Consider the following 22,291-nt stretch of genomic DNA (forward strand, 5'->3'; position numbering starts at 1 on the left):
TTGATGACCCATGTTACAGCGTGGATGAACCTTAAAGACTGCTAAGTGCAAGAAGCCAGACAGTAAGGGACACAGAAATACTGTGTGATTTCACTCATGTGGGGTACCTGGAGTCATCAGATTCATGACAGACAGAAAGGAGGTGGCCAGGTCTGGGGGGATGGGGGGATAGGGAGCTACTGTTGAATGGATGCAGAGTTTCAGTTTGGGAAGAGAAAAAAGTTCCGGAGATGGACGGTGGTGATGGTTGTACTACAACGTGAATCCACTCACTGCCATTGAACTTTACACCTAAAATAGATGAAAACGGTAAATTCATATTATGTATATTTTATCACAACGAGGGATATTTCTTCCTGAGTTTTGCAAAGCTGATTTATGAAAAAGGGCCACCATGTAAAAGAACAAATTATTTTAAAAATAATATGCGAGATAAGAAAGGTGATTCATAAAAGAAAAGAAAGCGGGCCATTCTCTTGAGGAAGTTCAGCAAGCTAATAAACAGTCCAGAGAGGGGTACAGTCACCCCCAGGTGACTGTCTTCTCCAGATTAAAACAATGATATCTCAGTTCTGAAGATAGTTTTACATTACAGCCTCTTAATTTCACATTTATCACTTGGCTGCTAATCTTCAGAGCACCAAACACTCCAGATATGAACTCTAAGCCTGAGAAAATGTCATCACCCTCAATTTTTCTCCCACCCAAAGCCTACTTAAATGAGAAAGCCGGCTTGGCATTTAGAAATTTGTGGATGTGAATGAAATGAAGGAAGTTCATGTTAGAAATGTGGTTGGTGTTTAAGAGAAGTTAAAGGATGAGATGTATGGAAAAGGAGTAGAGCAGGATTGAATTGTTCGGAGGATCAGCTATTCAGTCCTTAAATGTAATGGGGATGGAGTATAAAAGGTTTCATAAGATAGAATCTCTTAAAGAAAGATGTGCTCGTGCTTCTTAGTTGCTATGGTATTGGCTTTGTGGGCAGATGCGGAATTCAAACAAAACTACAGACATCTATCTACCTTATTGTGCCCCAGGCTACTTGACATACATGGTGATGAAGATGATGATTCAATGAATTCCTTTCATAAATCTTAGCTCAAATTTCCCAAGTACATAATATATCACAAAAGCAAATCTCATATTTAGAATAAATTCTATTGAAAACAACGTATAAAGAGTGAAAAGCAAGTCTATGTTTTTCAATATTATTTTAGTCATTTCTGTATTATGCCTACAGGTGTACCCTCAGGTAAAAGAACCACAGCTCACTAGTTTTACTTCCAAGAATCTAATATGTTACCCTTTGAAGATTGCTTTTGGCCCAGAAAAAAATAAAGCTAGACGGTAAAGGCAAGTAACTGAGATTTCAAAATAAAACTTTTATTACATCATTGAAATTGGCCAACCTTCCAATATCTGACACAGGTACATTGACCAGAGTTACCTCTACAACAATAGATTTTTCATTGCCTGCTCCAGGCAATTATCCTCCAATAAGTTACAGAAGCTGCAAATGTCTTTATTGGGTTTGCCGGGATCATCTGGACTTAGCTCAGGAAGTTAAAGAGGGGTTGATCTTTCGGAAATTTCAGTGGAAACAAAATTTGTCTTTAGTAGTCTCTCTTCTTGCTTATTTTCCCTCTTTCAATTCCCCAAATCCCCTTATTATCTTCATGTTATCCCAGACCCTTCATATTGTATCAAACATATAATTTAAAAGCATGGAGGGAAAGACTAACGCAAAGAAATAAAACATAGTGGTGCTTACATCATGATGGCTCCTGAGCTGTAGAGATATTCAAACAGAAACCTCTCTTTAACTTCACAAAGAGGGGGAGGAGCAAGATGGCGGAAGAGTAGGGTGTCCAAATCACCTGTCTCTACCAAACTACCTAGAAAACCTTCAAATTATCCTGAAAATCTATGAATTCGGCCTGAGATTTAAAGAGAGACCAGCTGGAATGCTACAGTGAGAAGAATTCGCGCTTCTATCAAGGTAGGAAGACGGGGAAAAAGAAATAAAGGAACAAAGGCCTCCAAGGGGGAGGGGCCCCGCGAGGAGCCGGGCTGAGGCCGGGGCGAGTGTCCCCAGGACAGGAGAGCCCCGTCCCGGAGACGCAGGAGCTGCACCGACCTTCCCGGGCGGAAAGGGGCTCGTGGGGAGTGGGAGCAGGACCCAGGAGGGCGAGGATGCCCTCCGGCTCCCTGGGACAGTAACAGCAACTGCGCGCCCAGGAGAGTGCGCCGAGCTCCCTAAGGGCTGCAGCGCGCACGGCGGGACCCGGCGGGACCCGGAGCAGCTCGGGGGGCTCGGGCGGCGGCTCCGCGGAGGGGGCTGCGCGGCCCTGGGAGCAGCTCGGAGGGGCTCGGGCAGAGGAAGAGGCTCCGTGCAGAGGGGCCTGCGCGGTTCCAGGAGCAGCTCGGAGGGGCTCGGGCAGCGGCTCCGCGGAGGGGGCTGCGCGGCCCGGGAGCGCGAATCCACCAGCGCAGGCTCCGGAGCACAGGGCGCCGGGACACAGCCCAGGATCCCGCCTCCCCCGGGACAGGCAGAGGCCGGGAGGGCCCAGGACAGCGAGGACGCTCCTGCCCGAGCTGAGCAGATCAGCGGCCCCGCCCCGGAGCCTCCAGGCCCTGCAGACAGAGTTCCTGCCGGAGCTGAATCCAGGGCTCCAGAGCTGCCCCGCCACTGGGGCTGTTCCTCCTGCGGCCTCACGGGGTAAACAACCCCCACTGAGCCCTGCACCAGGCAGGGGCACAGCAGCTCCCCCAACTGCTAACACCTGAAAATCAGCACAACAGGCCCCTCCCCCAGAACACCAGCTAGACTGACAACTTCCAGGAGAAGCCAAGGGACTTAAAGTACACAGAATCAGAAGATACTCCCCGGTGGTTCTTTTTTTGTTTGTTTTTGTTTTTGTTTTTGTTTTATTTTGCTTTTTGATTTGTATCCTTCCCCCACCCCCTTTTTTTCCTCCTTTCTTTTTCTTTCTCTTTTTCTTCCCTTTTTTTTTTGTTTTTTTTTTTCTTTTTCTTCCCTTTTTTTCTCTTTCTCTTTTCTTTCCTTCTTTCTCTCCTCTCTTTTTCTCTTTTTCCCAATACAACTTGCTTTTGGCCACTCTGCACTGAGCAAAATGACTAGAAGGAAAACCTCACCTCAAAAGAAAGAATCAGAAACAGTCCTCTCTCCCACAGAGTTACAAAATCTGGATTACAATTCAATGTCAGAAAGCCAATTCAGAAGCACTATTATACAGCTACTGGTGGCTCTAGAAAAAAGTATAAAGGACTCAAGAGACTTCATGACTGCAGAATTTAGAGCTAATCAGGCAGAAATTAAAAATCAATTGAATGAGATGCAATCCAAACTAGAAGTCCTAACGACGAGGGTTAACGAGGTGGAAGAACGAGTGAGTGACCTAGAAGACAAGTTGATAGCAAAGAGGGAAACTGAGGAAAAAAGAGACAAACAATTAAAAGACCATGAAGATAGATTAAGGGAAATAAACGACAGCCTGAGGAAGAAAAACCTACGTTTAATTGGGGTTCCCGAGGGCGCCGAAAGGGACAGAGGGCCAGAATATGTATTTGAACAAATTCTAGCTGAAAACTTTCCTAATCTGGGAAGGGAAACAGGCATTCAGATCCAGGAAATAGAGAGATCCCCCCCTAAAATCAATAAAAACCGTTCAACACCTCGACATTTAATTGTGAAGCTTGCAAATTCCAAAGATAAAGAGAAGATCCTTAAAGCAGCAAGAGACAAGAAATCCCTGACTTTTATGGGGAGGAGTATTAGGGTAACAGCAGACCTCTCCACAGAGACCTGGCAGGCCAGAAAGGGCTGGCAGGATATATTCAGAGTCCTAAATGAGAAGAACATGCAACCAAGAATACTTTATCCAGCAAGGCTCTCATTCAAAATGGAAGGAGAGATAAAGAGCTTCCAAGACAGGCAGCAACTAAAAGAATATGTGACCTCCAAACCAGCTCTGCAAGAAATTTTAAGGGGGCCTCTTAAAATTCCCCTTTAAGAAGAAGTTCAGTGGAACAGTCCACAAATACAAAGACTGAATAGATATCATGATGACACTAAACTCATACCTCTCAATAGTAACTCTGAATGTGAACGGGCTTAATGACCCCATCAAAAGGCGCAGGGTTTCAGACTGGATAAAAAAGCAGGACCCATCTATTTGCTGTCTACAAGAGACTCATTCTAGACAGAAGGACACCTACAGCCTGAAAATAAAAGGTTGGAGAACCATTTACCATTCGAATGGTCCTCAAAAGAAAGCAGGGGTAGCCATCCTTATATCAGATAAACTAAAATTTACCCCAAAGACTGTAGTGAGAGATGAAGAGGGACACTATATCATACTTAAAGGATCTATTCAACAAGAGGACTTAACAATCCTCAATATATACGCTCCGAATGTGGGAGCTGCCAAATATATAAATCAATTATTAACCAAAGTGAAGAAATACTTAGATAATAATACACTTATACTTGGTGACTTCAATCTAGCTCTTTCTATACTCGATAGGTCTTCTAAGCAAAACATCTCCAAAGAAACGAAAGCTTTAAATGATACACTGGACCAGATGGATTTCACAGATATCTACAGAACTTTACATCCAAACTCAACCGAATACACATTCTTCTCAAGCGCACATGGAACTTTCTCCAGAATAGACCACATATTGGGTCACAAATCGGGTCTGAACCGATACCAAAAGATTGGGATTGTCCCCTGCATATTCTCGGACCATAATGCCTTGAAATTAGAACTAAATCACAACAAGAAGTTTGGAAGGACCTCAAACACATGGAGGTTAAGGACCATCCTGCTAAAAGATAAAAGGGTCAACCAAGAAATTAAGGAAGAATTAAAAAGATTCATGGAAACTAATGAGAATGAAGATACAACCGTTCAAAATCTTTGGGATGCAGCAAAAGCAGTCCTAAGGGGGAAATACATCGCAATACAAGCATCCATTCAAAAACTGGAAAGAACTCAAATACAAAAGCTAACCTTACACATAAAGGAGCTAGAGAAAAAACAGCAAATAGATCCTACACCCAAGAGAAGAAGGGAGTTAATAAAGATTCGAGCAGAACTCAACGAAATCGAGACCAGAAGAACTGTGGAACAGATCAACAGAACCAGGAGTTGGTTCTTTGAAAGAATTAATAAGATAGATAAACCATTAGCCAGCCTTATTAAAAAGAAGAGAGAGAAGACTCAAATTAATAAAATCATGAATGAGAAAGGAGAGATCACTACCAACACCAAGGAAATACAAACGATTTTAAAAACATATTATGAAGAGCTATACGCCAATAAATTAGGCAATCTAGAAGAAATGGACGCATTCCTGGAAAGCCACAAACTACCAAAACTGGAACAGGAAGAAATAGAAAACCTGAACAGGCCAATAACCAGGGAGGAAATTGAAGCAGTCATCAAAAACCTCCCAAGACACAAGAGTCCAGGGCCAGATGGCTTCCCAGGAGAATTTTATCAAACGTTTAAAGAAGAAATCATACCTATTCTCCTAAAGCTGTTTGGAAAGATAGAAAGAGATGGAGTACTTCCAAATTCGTTCTATGAAGCCAGCATCACCTTAATTCCAAAACCAGACAAAGACCCCGCCAAAAAGGAGAATTACAGACCAATATCCCTGATGAACATGGATGCAAAAATTCTCAACAAGATACTGGCCAATAGGATCCAACAGTACATTAAGAAAATTATTCACCATGACCAAGTAGGATTTATCCCTGGGACACAAGGCTGGTTCAACACCCGTAAAACAATCAATGTGATTCATCATATCAGCAAGAGAAAAACCAAGAACCATATGATCCTCTCATTAGATGCAGAGAAAGCATTTGACAAAATACAGCACCCATTCCTGATCAAAACTCTTCAGAGTGTAGGGATAGAGGGAACATTCCTCGACATCTTAAAAGCCATCTATGAAAAGCCCACAGCAAATATCATTCTCAATGGGGAAGCACTGGGAGCCTTTCCCCTAAGATCAGGAACAAGACAGGGATGTCCACTCTCACCACTGCTGTTCAACATAGTACTGGAAGTCCTAGCCTCAGCAATCAGACAACAAAAAGACATTAAAGGCATTCAAATTGGCAAAGAAGAAGTCAAACTCTCCCTCTTCGCCGATGACATGATACTCTACATAGAAAACCCAAAAGTCTCCACCCCAAGATTGCTAGAACTCATACAGCAATTCGGTAGCGTGGCAGGATACAAAATCAATGCCCAGAAGTCAGTGGCATTTCTATACACTAACAATGAGACTGAAGAAAGAGAAATTAAGGAGTCAATCCCATTTACAATTGCACCCAAAAGCATAAGATACCTAGGAATAAACCTCACCAAAGATGTAAAGGATCTATACCCTCAAAACTATAGAACACTTCTGAAAGAAATTGAGGAAGACACAAAGAGATGGAAAAATATTCCATGCTCATGGATTGGCAGAATTAATAGTGTGAAAATGTCAATGTTACCCAGGGCAATATACACGTTTAATGCAATCCCTATCAAAATACCATGGACTTTCTTCAGAGAGTTAGAACAAATTATTTTAAGATTTGTGTGGAATCAGAAAAGACCCCGAATAGCCAGGGGAATTTTAAAAAAGAAAACCATATCTGGGGGCATCACAATGCCAGATTTCAGGTTGTACTACAAAGCTGTGGTCATCAAGACAGTGTGGTACTGGCACAAAAACAGACACATAGATCAGTGGAACAGAATAGAGAATCCAGAAGTGGACCCTGAACTTTATGGGCAACTAATATTCGATAAAGGAGGAAAGACTATCCATTGGAAGAAAGACAGTCTCTTCAATAAATGGTGCTGGGAAAATTGGACATCCACATGCAGAAGAATGAAACTAGACCACTCTCTTTCACCATACACAAAGATAAACTCAAAATGGATGAAAGATCTAAATGTGAGACAAGATTCCATCAAAATCCTAGAGAAGAACACAGGCAACACCCTTTTTGAACTCGGCCATAGTAACTTCTTGCAAGATACATCCACGAAGGCAAAAGAAACAAAAGCAAAAATGAACTATTGGGACTTCATCAAGATAAGAAGCTTTTGCACAGCAAAGGATACAGTCAACAAAACTCAAAGACAACCTACAGAATGGGAGAAGATATTTGCAAATGACATATCAGATAAAGGGCTAGTTTCCAAGATCTATAAAGAACTTATTAAACTTAACACCAAAGAAACAAACAATCCGATCATGAAATGGGCAAAAGACATGAACAGAAATCTCACAGAGGAAGACATAGACATGGCCAACATGCATATGAGAAAATGCTCTGCATCACTTGCCATCAGGGAAATACAAATCAAAACTACAATGAGATACCACCTCACACCAGTGAGAATGGGGAAAATTAACAAGGCAGGAAACAACAAATGTTGGAGAGGATGCGGAGAAAAGGGAACCCTCTTACACTGTTGGTGGGAATGTGAACTGGTGCAGCCACTCTGGAAAACTGTGTGGAGGTTCCTCAAACAGTTAAAAATATACCTGCCCTACGACCCAGCAATTGCACTGTTGGGGATTTACCCCAAAGATACAAATGCAATGAAACGCCGGGACACCTGCACCCCGATGTTTCTAGCAGCAATGGCCACGATAGCCAAACTGTGGAAGGAGCCTCGGTGTCCAACGAAAGATGAATGGATAAAGAAGATGTGGTTTATGTATACAATGGAATATTACTCAGCTATTAGAAATGACAAATACCCACCATTTGCTTCAACGTGGATGGAACTGGAGGGTATTATGCTGAGTGAAGTAAGTCAGTCGGAGAAGGACAAACATTATATGTTCTCATTCATTTGGGGAATATAAATAATAGTGAAAGGGAAAATAAGGGAAGGGGGAAGAAATGTGTGGGAAATATCAGAAAGGGAGACAGAACGTAAAGACTGCTAACTCTGGGAAACGAACTATGGGTGGTAGAAGGGGAGGAGGGCGGGGGGTGGGAGTGAATGGGTGACGGGCACTGGGTGTTATTCTGTATGTTAGTAAATTGAACACCAATAAAAAAAAAATAAAAAAAAATAAAAAAATAAAAAAAAAATTCAAATAGTAAAAAAAAAAAAAAAAAAAAAAAAAAAAAATTACCGAGTTCCAAAAAAAAAAAAAAAAAACTTCACAAAGAAATCAGCCAAAGTGACCAAAACAACACTCTTAACATATTCTAGCTTGGGAGAACTTAAGTTATTCCCAAACCTTTATGAAAAGCAATTTGTAAATATGTATTAAGGCCTTTAAATATTACTATACCCCTTGACTGATAATTCTACTTGTGGGAAATATGCTTCAGTAACTAACCTTAAACATAAAATGTTTTATACAGAAAAATTGAAAATAATCATTCAAAAGGCAATTAAAATCCCAAGTAATGCAGAAATAACTAGGGAAACTGTAGTGAATCTATAAGGTAGATATTCAAAGCCATTTAACAAGAAGATCTATAATACTTATAAATATCTTCGTGCTATATAATTCATATGGAAAAAAGCAAATAACAGTACAGGCATATTACAGAATGCATTTGCATTACAGTATCAAATTATATGTGCCGACCCGTTGATGTGAACATAATAGATTAGTCATTTACCCTATTATTTGGATTTGGGTCCCAATTCTGATTCAACATATTTAACTATGTTCCTTAAAGTTAAAAGTGCTTAACTGATTGTGTACATCAATTCTTCTGTATTTGTATATAGAAGAATATGGGTGGAATGTATATGGGCATACATTGTATATGGGTAGAATGGTCAAAGATTGTTCATACTACTAGAATAAGATCTGAAAGTATAAAATCCCTAAAGGTAACACCCAAACATAGAACATTGAAGCTGTTTGTTTCAAATTCGGTCTCTATCCAGCTATTTCTCCAAGCTCTCTCGGTCTCTATCCAGCTATTTCTATCCAGCTATTTCTTCCCAAGTTATCCTCTTACCCTCTTTTATTTCCAGCAGGTAATATTCTATCAAAAGCTACTAGGTTGGGCTACATGTGTGAGAAAACCGAAAATATTAGTAGCTCAATGGAGAGATTGTATTTCTTTTCCACAGCAAAATATAACAGAGGTACACTGTCCAGGGTTGGTGTGAACTGACCAGGATCAGGCTCGCAGGCATCTCTCTCTTTCCTCCTCCCTCTCCTTCTCCCACATCTAACACACTCAAACTCTTGCTTCCTCCTCAAGGCCATGATCACTGCTGAAGCTCTCAGATGTCACCGTCATCCCAGTGACCAGCCCTCCATCCTCCATTGTAGGGACACTTCTTGGCGTTTATGGTATCATTTCGTGCTTATATCTGGCTGGTCATACCTTTGTCACATAACCAATGTAGATGCTAGGAAAAGCTGGGAAATATAGTGTTTAAACTGGCAGCCATATCCTAAAAACCAGGGATTCTAGATTACTGAGGAAGACGTACAGAAGAACAACTAGAAAACAATTAGCCATTGGCCACATAGCCTTACTCTCCATTATATTCTGAAGGCTTCTATAACAGTGCTTTGCACAAAACAGATGTACAACGAGTATTTCATTAATAGCATCTTTAAAATTTAATTCAACTGATAGAGATTATTCAGCCACAAATTTGGGAATACGATCTAGAAATGCCATTTCTAGTCATTGATACTAGGTAATAAAGCAAAGATGTGCTTAAGGATTTAACAAAATACACTGCTTATTAAAATATTGTCTTCAAGACTAAAAACATGGGAAATAATTAATGACCAACAATACAAGGCTGATTATGTAAATTACTATAGATCCCTAAAACATAATACTATACATGGAAAATGTTGGCTTGATATTAAATTAATTGAAAAGAGCTGATTACAAATCAGACTGAGCAGGGAAGAAAGAAGCTGAAAGAAGATTTATCAAAATTATTAAGGTGATTAACTAAGTAGTGATTGATAGGCAAGCTTATGTTCATGTTGGCTTATCCCTCTTTAAAAATATTTTTCTCATATATGTGGAATCCAAAAAAAAAAAAAAAATCAGTACTAAGCTCATAGATACAGAGAACAAACTGGTGGTTGCCAGCATGGGGGTTGGGAGTGGTGCAATGGGTGAAGGGAGTCAAAGTGTGCAAACTTCCAGCAATAAAATCCATGACTATGATAGTTCTGTGTTGCTTATTTGAAAGTTGCTAGGATATTATGCTGAGTGAAGTAAGTCAATCAGAGAAGGACGATCATCATATGGTCTCACTCATACAGGGAATATAAGAAATAGTGAAAGAAATTATAAGGGAAAGGAGGGGAACTGGGTGGGAAAGATTAGAGAGGGAGACCATGAGAGACTCCTGACTCTGGGAAATGAACAAAGGGTTGCGGAAGGGGAGGTGGGTGGGGGGATGGGGTGACTGGGCATACTGAGGGGGGCACTTGACAGGATGAGCACTGGGTGTTATACTATATTTTGGCAAATCGAACTTCAATTAAAAAAAAAAAGAAAGTTGCTAGGACAGTAGGTCTTCATCACAAGAAAAAAATGTGTGACTATGTATAGTGATGGATGTTAACTAGACTTACTGTCATGATCGGGTGACAATACACACAAATATCAAATCATTGTACTGTGCATCTGAAAATAATATAATGTTTCTGTCAGTTATACCTGAATATAAAAAGGAAACAAGGATCTCAATCTCAATTCTGTTACTACGACTACATAACCTTGGGAAAGTCACAATTTCTCAGATACTTAGTTTTCATGTTAACCAATTATGATATATGGTACGTAGGTTAAAATTTGAGATTCGCACTTGAATTATTTCATAGTGAAAAGCAGCCTTGGACTGAAAGCCAGGAAATTAAAAGTCCATTCTCAGTTCCGGTTCTAATTTCTTATTGATTCCAGGCTAGACAAGGTATCAGGAGCTAAGAGCATATCTGTATACGAAGGTGTAGGATATGATGGACTCCAAAGTTTCGCTGAGTTTAAAATCCCATGATTCGTTGAGCATGGCCTCTATAAATATTGCATGTGTCAGAATATTGCCATTGGCAAAAATTTCCTCATGTGTAAAACCTGATCCAGCTCTGAGGATATTATGCGTTGACTCTAGAGCTCACTACAGTGTGAAACCTATTCTTCCTTTATCTGGAAAAGCATATAATTATTCAGTCTATGCCCCGCACAGGGTGGGTAACTTCTCTAGTCTCTCTTGTTCAAATGTGACAAGAGCCTAAAAATATATGGTGATTGTAAACCAAGCAACTGAGTTTGATATTTATTCAAACCCCAGGATTGATGTTCTCTGTGTTAAGTTAATGGGGGAAGAAAAGTCTTCACCAAACTAGATATGAAGCATTGTGTCTCAGCAGCTTATTTTGAAAGAAGATCTGAAACAGAAAAGAATGATTCATATTCACAAAATGGCTTTATCACATTTTCATTTCTCTCTTAGGATTTTTGCCGCATGTTCCATTTGCCTTCCTGGGAAGTGGTGTCTCTAATGTAGCAAGAAACCTACAGGTGAGTCTGTGATAGATGCTGTGATAGGACCAGAGACTTTTTAGAGAATTTGTGAAAAGAGGTTAAGACTCCAATTAAGTAGTCATATTTTGTAAGGCCCGGACAAAGCATTACCAGGCCACAGGGTTAAATGTTCCTGGACCTTACTAGATTGAAGATGAGGTTTAAGCCATAAAATAGGCCTCCTCCCTTGCACATGTAGCTGAACTGGAAGTTTATTAGAGCATCATACATCATGGAGAATTGCGGCCAGCTCCACTGACCACAGTAATACCATGTCATGAGTTTTACAGAATATAGAGATGAATTTGGAATTTTGAGTAGATCAAGGTATTAATAAAAAAGCACTTTGCTTGATATTTTCTGGGCCACTAATAAAAAGCCATTTCTAACCTGTGTTCGTTTCTTTATAAAATGAGGACACTGTTGCCTAGGGCACTGGAAAACACTGATCAGAAATGTTCTGCATAAACAAAGCGTCAGTGTCCTCATTATAATCCTTGTTATTAAAGGGTGTTACCATAGGTCTGTCTAGGTCTCACCCAACAAACTTTATTGGACCTGGGTTGTGATAAGAAAGCTGTCCTCACAAGGAAGAGGAAAAATTACAGATGTCTTTTCCCAACTAATAGCATATTCTTATCACCTGCAGTTGATTTTTTCCTCCTTAAGTGGGAGAAAACAAGGACATGTTATAGTTTATATATCATTATTTTGAGTCAGGAATACAATTTTTGTCAAATCGTTGGCCTACATGAACAGTATCCCTTCATATATGCATTTCAAGCACTAATTCTGTTCATCGATGTTTATATACACCGCATACAGTATTTTGTACTGTTAACGTGAAAAGGAAAACATGAAACAACTGACTAATTATAGACATAATTTCGTGGATGCCTGATCACAAATTCTAAACCAGGATGCCAAAGCATTATTAATATAAGAGCTGTTCTTCCAACACCCTGTCTGGATGTGGATTTCTAAACGGTGGCACAAGACATGGCCAAACTAGACTTTTTATCTGATTGAAGGAGGGAAAAGTTTGTTCATTCTAAGACTGACTGGATAATTACTCGTAAGAACTTAAGTTAATGGTTAAAATTTATGCAAAAGTTAAAATATAAAGAAGCTGCTTAATATTTATTTCACATTATTTAAATGCTTTACAAATTTTTGATTACTTAAATGCTTTACAAATTAAATGCTTTATAAAACAAGCAGTCCCCAACCTGTGAAGGGATTGTATTTCCACATTTGAGTAAAGTGATTCGGAGAATTTTTCCTTAAAAGCATTCTCAAGGGATCCCTGGGTGGCGCAGCGGTTTGGCGCCTGCCTTTGGCCCAGGGCACGATCCTGGAGACCCGGGATCGAATCCCACATCAGGCTCCCAGTGCATGGAGCCTGCTTCTCCCTCTGCCTATGTCTCTGCTTCTCTCTCTCTCTCTCTCTGTGACTATCATAAATAAAAAAATAAAAAAAAAAAAGCATTCTCAAGCCTATGCTTAGGCTTTAGGACTTCTTCACAACAGTTGCTTTAATGTAATTGAACTTTAGTATCAATAATATTTTTTAAACTTATATTTAATATGTCATTCTTATGCTGAAATGTGTATAAAGTTGAGGCACGATGCTGTGGTCCAATGACGCTGTCATGAATCCAGATTATAACAGTCTCCCCACTCTGTCATTTTTAGCATGTCAACTGTGTCCATCAGCCATCTCCTCCATGGCTAGAATATAGCTACCAGCAGAAACTCAATGAGATGCTTCTTAGTTCACATCCACAGAAGATGGAGAAACCTCTCCCTCAACTAAGGCATATAATGTCCTCCCTTCAGTCTCACTGGGCAACCTTGGATCAGGTGCCTGCCCAACTCTAGACCAATAATCGTTGTTAGGGAAATTGCCTTAACTTAATCATGAAATAACCCTGGAACTTGAGACAAAGGTATGAAAAAAGAGCAGGTTGAGGTTGTATGAAGAAGAAGAAAAACAGCAATGTATTCTGGGCTTTGGTATTTGGGGTGCAGGTTTAGGGGTCTGGGAAGAACGGCACTAGAGACTATGAGAACAGATGAGGAAAGAATGGTGAATGGTAAAAACTGTTCAAATTAGTGAATTCTTTATAAGTTATCTATTGACAATTTAGGGAATATTCATATTTTCATAATTGAATATGTATGTAGGGTCATGTTTCCAGAAATTATTGCAACCCATTGGAGAATCTTCCTAAGAAATCAGGCTAATGATTATCTTAAAACTCTATCACATCTGTTCTTTTCAAAAGATCTCCTTAAAAAAAAAATTCTAGTTTCTGGTACGGAAGGCATCTTTCCTTGATAACTGCCAACATCTATAGAACATTTCTTCCAGGAACACATAATACTCCAAAATTATATCTGGCATTAGCATTATCATTACCAATTAGACTCAGACAACACAATTTGAGCCATAGCACATGATGGGCAATCGCTCCCTTAGTAAAAAAAGACCTACATACTTTGCAAATTAAATGTTATAAGGAACTGATTCGTTTGGCTTCTCAGTCTAAGCAAATTTTGGATTTATACTGAGAAACCAATGGAGATGTCAATGAGCAAGAATTATGAGGTTTCCAATACAATGTTCAACATTCATGTTTTGATTCAAAATATACATTTTTTCCATCATCCTACAGAATGTTGGAAGAAACCATAGAGCATAACAAGATACCATTTTTAAAGGCTTTTTTTTGTTGTTGATGTTTTGTTTGTTTTGTTTTGGTTTTTACCTTTAGTGTCAATGTACTATAACTTTAAATTGTGGGTTGGGCAAACATTCACAAAGTAATAGCAGGAAATAAGCAATATTCTCATCTTACATGTGATGCTTTAGCAATCAAATTTCAACACTACCTCATCCAAGTACAAAAAAGGACTCATGGTAGGTAACAAAGGTGTGTCCTTAAATCATCCCCTTTTTTTAAAAAAAGAAAGTTCCATCATCATTTTCTTTTTTAAAAAAGCTAACTGTTGGGATCCCTGGGTGGCACAGCGTTTTAGCACCTGTCTTTGGCCCAGGGCTCGATCCTGGAGACCCGGGACCGAATCCCACGTCGGGCTCCCGGTGCATGGAGCCTGCTTCTCCTTCTGCCTATGTCTCTGCCTCTCTCTCTCTCTCTGTGTGTGACTATCATAAATAAATAAAAATTAAAAAAAAAAGCTGTTTAAGTTAGCTTTCGCAATATCTAAATGTAAAACAATCAATATGCAAAAGGTAGACATTTGTATGATTTCTACCAGAACAATTGTACAGAGCAGCTGCCAGGTTATAAAGGTAGCACGTACACATCTCATTAACTCGTAGATCAATGTCACAAAGGCAACTATACTATCATGGACAACTTTTACTATACCTAAGGTTATTACAATCAATTTCACTTTTGCAAAAGCACAAAAGATGAAAACCCTTTATGACATTCTCTAACAGAATGTTTCCATGACCAAGTTCAATGTTATTCAAGATGGTTGTATGCCCACTGCTTCTAATGACTACTTTTTACAAGATGATAAAAATAAAGAGGCCAAAATGATCAACATACAAAACATTTCAGAAAGCATTCAGGCATTTTTTAAATGAAGCTTTTGGCTTTTTCCTCTGACTCTGTCACTCAAATGCATCCTCTAGTATTTTTCACTAATTATTAGTTATTTACTAATATTATAGCTACTTTATTTAGCTGAAGAAATAAGGCCTAGAATTAGTGTATTTTCTAGTGTTTTAATATGCTAGTCGAATTTATTCCGAAAGTGAGTTTCATCAGAGTGGTTCATTGTTTAGCCTTTATGAGGAAGCAGTGATGTCACTTTGAACCCAAAATGTGTGTGCTCTGCCGTCCAGTTATTTATATCCCAGCAGGAAATGCTGCCACAATTAGTCTTGGGACTTTTTTTTCTGTTAAGTGGACAATATATAGTGACTTTTCTCTTTTTTTTTTTTTTGGTCATGTTTAAAAATTTTATTTTTTTAAATTTAAATTCAATTTGCCAACATACAGTATAACACCCAGTGCTCATCCCATCACATGCCCTCCTCAGTGCCTGTCACCCAGTCACCCCATCCCCTCGCCCACCTCCCCTTCTGCAACCCTGTGTTTGTTTCCCAGAGTTAGGAGTCTCTCATGGTTTGTCTCCCTCTCTAATTTTTCCCACTCAGTTCCCCTCCTTTACCCTATAATTCCTTTCACTATTTCTTTTTTTTTCCTTTCACTATTTCTTATACTCCCTATATGAGTGAGACCATATGATGATTGTCCTTCTCCGATTGACTCATTTCACTCAGCATCATATCCTCCAGTCCCATCCACGTTGAAGCAAATGATGGGTATTCATCTTTCCTGATGGCTGAGTAGTTACAATGACTTTTCAACTCAGACATTTCCTTATTAGAATGTTCCTGCCAACTTGTGATTGTTGTGCAATAATAATAATGAAATAGTTCCATAATTTAAAAAGTAATTACCACCTTATATTAGAAAGGAAAAGCAGCAAATCAAAATAATCTGTACTGCAAGTAAAAAAAAAATTCTTCTATTAAATGTTAGAGCTTTCTAATGGAACTTTCTGGGATGATAGAAATGCTATATATCTGTGCTATTTACTACATTAGCCACTGGCTCCATATGGCTATTGAGTTCTTAACAGGTGACTGTTTGAACTAAGGGACTGTATTTTTAGTTTTAGCTAATTTAAATTTAAATAGTCTCACATGGCTAGTGGCTATGTAAGCCATGATATATGGTGTGATATGTTATTAGGTTCTACAATTATTGTCAGAGTTACTGATATATCTAAGCCTTTGATAATATATATACATTTATTCTTGAAAAGACAAAAATGTACTAAAAATGTGACAATCTCTAAAAGCACCAGTGTTTAGGTACTTTATATTTAAAGGGACATCAATGTACTCATCACATAGATTTACACATATATACATACATACACATGTATACACACTTAAATGCATGTATGTATATATATTAGTATCAACTGTATTTGCTCAAATTAGTTAGCTGTGATATCAACAACCACCAATTCTTAGGAGTTTACAACAATAAGACTTGTTTCTTACTACTGCTTCTCAGGATTCAGGTATAACTAGGCTCTAGAACCAAGCTAAAGGAGTGGCTACTATCAAGAAATTATCAATTTCTTGTCAGAGAGAAGAAAACAATGGTGGAACCAAGAACAGGCTCTTAAAGCTTTTGCTAGGAAGCGGCGTTTGTCACCTATGTCACGTTTCATCAGCCAAGTCAAGACATTTGGACAAGTCTGATATGAGTGGTGCTGAGAATATTATCTTCCTTCAGAAATAACCTAGCAGAGAAGGATCTGATAGAGAAGGGCAGGAAATATATTATTGTCAAAATAATATATATGTGTATGTATATTCATATAGATACAGATATAGATACAACACAATAAGTATATGTATATACATACACATATATGTATCTATACATATATCTTTATACAGCTTCATTACAAAAGATATTTAAATCATATATATATACATATATACAACAATTATATATAAAACCACTGGAATACAAAAAAATGAAGACTTGAGAATACAAGAAACATAAGGTATAGTCAAAAAAGAAAGAGTATATAAATAGCGAATCATAGATCCTTTACAATTGATAGAGTTGGATTGTAAAATGGATTCTAAAGTTTCTAGTATACCAAAAGGGATATATAATAAATCCTTACATTCATATTAATCATAAAATAAAAATAAATTAATTTTCTAGAGAAACATAGCTTTTATTGGTAAAAAAATTTACAAAAGCACTATGTGATAATGAAAGAAACTACCTCAGAATAAAGGTATATTATAAATATATACCAGTCCAATAAATAAATAGCCCAGATGCCTAGTAGGCATTTAGTAGATACTGAATGAAAAAAAAAAAAAAGGATGTTATGTTTCCTAAGACAGCATGATAAAAAGTCACTTAATGTGTAATGTTAAAACTCAACAAAATAAATATCTTCTATAAGAAAGCAAATATATAAATAATTATGTGACTTGATACAAGAAGCTTAGAGTATAAAGAAGAAAGAATGGACAAGATCATTTATGTAAGAAAGAAAGAATTATTAGATCATTTCATGGAAAAAGAAACTGGCTCTTTTATTAAGTAACATCAGAATTATAATAAAAGTTTATAAGAACTTTTAAACTAAATTGTGTTCTTTAAAGTGGATACTTAGGTAGTTGGTGCAGTTCTATGCATGTTTTAAGGACTTATAAAATACCTAATAAAAGAATTCAATGCTAGGGATGCCAGGAAGTCTCAAAAGAAATATACTGAAGGATTGAAATCATATTAGATATTCCCTTTTAAAATATCTATGTGTCACATACAGAAATTGGTTATATTTTCAGAATTTAGAAATTTCCTAAACTAAAAAAGGAGTTTAACATATAAATAATAAATTTACATGTTAAATTATAAATGCTTATAAACAATAAATTATGATATGCTTATTTACATTATATTATATTTATTCATAATAAATTATAAATAATAATTTTATATATTAAAGTATGAATTTATATAGGGAAGCTAAATGCATATTAAAGGACTAGGGTAAGGGTTAGGATGAGGGTTACAGAATTAGAGATTTCTTCCTTTAGCTTAGTAATTTCTTTCTTTCTATAGATCTGCATTATCCAACATGTAACTACTAGTTGCATGTGGCTATTGAATGCTTGAATGCCAGTCTGAACAGATATGTGTGTAAGTGTAAGACACATGCTACATTTTTTTAAATTAAAAAAAATTTAACTTAAAAATATAAATGATCACATTAGTAATTTTATACTAACTACATATAAAACAATGAAATCATTAATATTTTGTAAGTAACAGACTAAAGTATATAAACCAAATTAATTTCATCTGTTCTTTTTTTGTCCTTTTTTTGATATGGTTACTAGGAAACTTAAAATTGCATGTATGATTAACATTTGTGGTGTACATTACAGCGCTATTGGATAGATAATTCTCAGAGGAGACATGCTAGAGCAATATTATACATTCCTAAAAGCTGGCTCAACTTAAATTTAATTAAGAAAGAGATAAAAGAGAGCACAAAGTTATCTATCACCAGTCTAGAAAGACACAGGAACACGTGTGCACCATAATCTGTATCCCAAGATTGGTTGATAGAGGCCTTAATTATTGACAACGTTTACTGAGTACTTACTAAGTACCTGACATAGTACGTAATTTGTCCCATTTAATACTCATAAAACTACTATGAATGAGGTAGAGATGAAATCAGGACCAAAGGCATTTGCTGTGTATTTTTCCATGGTCATCTGCCAAAAATCAGTTTGTCTTTCTTTTGTGTTTCATTACAGTCTGCAAACTTGGGGCTCTTATATTTCAGTAGTTTTCCTTTTGTTTTCTGGTAGAATTAATAGTAAAGAAATGTTAAAACATTAAAAAGTAAAGGTGGTTATGACATGCGTGTATGCAGAGGACCCTGTGATTAATGAGATTAAAATACAAAGGAAGCTAATTGGTAGGTATATATAGAGAGAGATCATAGCCTCATCGCAGGACTGGGGGGGCTAGTCCATGGACACCTTCCCTGATCTGCACCTCGACTTTTTAAGACCCGTGGGTCATCGTGCATTCAGTAACAGACTGCACATTTGTCTTACTCTTGGCATTCTCCCATTCCATTTTGAGGACCTTTATGTTCTCACTTCTTATTTAAAATTTCCGGAAGTTCCAATCCTGCTTTTCCTGAAGAGGTTCATATAAATGTTACTGTTTGTTTTGCTCTCTCTCTTCTACAGTATCACAAGATCAGACCCCCCCAACTGCAGTCGGACTTCATTCTTCGTTTTGTCCTGACATCTCCTCTGTACAGGCCACCACCAGCAAAACCTCATTACCTGTGAATTTTAAAGCTTCATATAAACTACAAGTATCTCAGAAATCTAATCCTGTTAGAGGAGACCTGTGCACTCTCAAGGGATACCCCCTGAGACGTTCAAGAACTCTCAAAGTCAAGAGTGCTATTATAGCACATAATTTCTTCCTTAACAATGCAATAACGCAGAATGAAAAAATATATATATAAGTGGATCCCTTCAGACTCATAACAGTTCTACAAACAAGGCCAAAATCATGGAGAAAGCTATTTGAGAGATAATGATTACTTTCTTAGCTCTCTATACTGCTCGGCAACATTATCATCCAGTTACTTTCTGGGAAATATTTCACAAAGCAGCAAAGTTTCCAGTATGTCACAAGTGTAAGTGTTTAGAAGATGATGAAGAGAGAACAATAAAGCCCAAGTTCACATAGATTGCCAGCTAGAAAAAAAAAAAAAATGGATGGGGAAGTTAACTTTAGCACCTCCCTTTAGAACATGAGATTCAATTTCAGTTGTGGTGAATTACAAATTATTCCATGTTATTGTGCACGAAGATTGCAAAATAATGAAAAGAATTTTGTAACGCAAATGTAAAGGATTGCTCAAGTGATTTAATTGAAACTGGATTGTATTGGGGTGTATTTGGATGCTAGTTGACCACTGCAGCATTCCTTGGAAAACATCTGTCGTTATTCTTAAATCCTTATTTAAGCATCCTTACGTATGCAGTCTAGAGCAAGGTTTTATTGAGGGGCTAATGTAGAAGCACACAGACCAAAATTTAGCACCCAAAATTTGGAGCACCTGCCCACGTGACTTTCAATTTGTGGGACATATCTGAAATCACGGTTTAATTTTCTCGGTCCATGGCAACTTCATATGAGAATTCCAATAAAGTCTTGATCATCATCCAATGAGCTCATTACATTTCTAATTTAGCCCTTGTAATGATTGCTTCTGTCTTTGTGATGCCCACCAGGAATCCCCTAAGTGAATTTCACACATCCCATGTAGCTTTTCTGTTTGTTTGAAGCAACAAACAACAGATTTATTGAATGCAGCATGAACTGTGAATCAATTTTTGGAAATCTTTGTTTTAAAAAATGTTTACTGATATTCTTGGTAAAATAGTTGGTTATTAGACCCATATTTAGCCTCTTTTCTATTCTACTTCTAGAAATAAGAGAATTCCCTCCCTCAGGTAAGTAAAAATGCAAAAAAATATGTTCAACAGCTCCAATATCACAACTGATGAGTTCTTTATTAATGGCTTATGATAGAGCCTCCAAATATTTGAAAGTACATCTTCCCCTGTCCTCCTACCATCTCTCTGCCCTGTAGCACACAACTGCACACAAACACACAATTCACTCTGTTTAGTTCTAAGCCTAGGTATTTAATGATTTTTCCATTCATGCAGATTATAAATTGGTAGAATATGATGTTTCTTTCATTTAATTAGAGAATTACACTTGCAGAGCAAAATAAATGTTAACGAACATTATTTGTATTCCAGGGATTCATTTCCCATCCCTTCTAACTAACTTAAATGCCATGCTGTGTTTCTGGATTCGTTAACAACTCCAGGCACATTTCCCTCCACTTGCCTCTGTCAACCCAGCAAGCTGTTCCTTCTGACTTCAAAGTGTGATAGTTTTTGCTTCATCATCAGTTTTGTAGTCTGAAGGGAGAGTTGGCTTACCTAAAAAGAAACCATACTTTCCAATGAAAACAATAGACTAGGGACGCTAATTACCACTTCCTTTTAAAATACGTATGCCTTTTCCTCCAAAAAGAAAAAGACAAGGGAGCTCTCTCTTGTAGAAGAATAAAAGCAAAGTGTAAAAGAGATCTCCAAACAGTCTTAATTATATTTTTTAAATTCAAGATATTAAAATCACAATACAATGATGAGCTGAATTATTTATGTTTTCAGACAATTATTCCGACCAGAAATTGAAGAGTTTCAAAATTATTAAAATGTTTCTAAACAAAAGTTCCCGAGTTGTTCATCATTTCTACAAAGTTACCTGAATGTAGCTCAATGCTGAATGCAAGCGTATCACGTTGTATTCATCCTCTTTGCTCTGCTTTCTTCTAGCAGCTTCTAATCCCGTTGGCAGTCCTGGTCTTACCTGCCTATGGCACATAATCAATCTTGCTTGCCTATCACATAGCCAACCCTGAAGAGTCTTTTCTCCCTAAATAACAACACAAAGTTGAGCTCAGTCTAAAATGCAAATATTAGTGTTTCAAATACAACATCAGAAGACAACTCATTTCCAATTCACTCTCCTGACTTTCCTAAGTGGCTCTCTCGCTGAATTTTAGTCAACTCGTGGCTCTGGAAGGAGACGGAAACATTAATTATATTCAGAAGAATCGTTCAATTTCTTAAAGCTACGCTTCAAATGAAAGGTTTAATAAGGAAATAGACTGAAATAAAACTAATATTTTTAAGCATCCCATTAAGTTGGGTAAATCATTAGAGTTCGTGCTCCTTGGCTTTCTTCACTTTGTTCTAATCAGTGATTTAAATTTCTAAGTTAGTTGTATTTATTGTGAATAAATGAAAACATGCACCAGTATCTGAGGACTTATGTGCTTGGTAGTGTGTGAAATGTTTTCCTACAATATCTTCTTTGATCTCCCCTGGGCACTTATAAGGTATATATCATGTCCTCATTTTATAAGTGAAAAAAGAGTGGAATTAGAGGTGAAGCAATATGTTCAATGTCACTAAGCCCATACACTCAGGCTTTGGTCTCC

General features: G+C 37.6%; 1 protein-coding gene and 1 long non-coding RNA gene across 2 annotated transcripts in view; one reads left to right on the forward strand and one right to left on the reverse strand.

Moving 5' to 3' along the window:
• The window catches only part of THEMIS (thymocyte selection associated), a 182,785-nt gene that overhangs the window by 37,854 nt on the left and 122,640 nt on the right, over nucleotides 1-22,291 (reverse strand). The gene's annotated exons all lie outside the window — the stretch shown is intronic.
• Nucleotides 1,791-21,927, forward strand: LOC140637249 (uncharacterized). The gene is made up of 3 exons (XR_012034482.1): nucleotides 1,791-1,999; nucleotides 11,511-11,578; nucleotides 19,440-21,927. It is a non-coding gene; the product is annotated as an uncharacterized lncRNA (long non-coding RNA).

Source organism: Canis lupus, chromosome 1 (assembly GCF_048164855.1).
Source record: "Canis lupus baileyi chromosome 1, mCanLup2.hap1, whole genome shotgun sequence".
NCBI classification, from domain to species: Eukaryota; Metazoa; Chordata; class Mammalia; order Carnivora; family Canidae; genus Canis; species Canis lupus.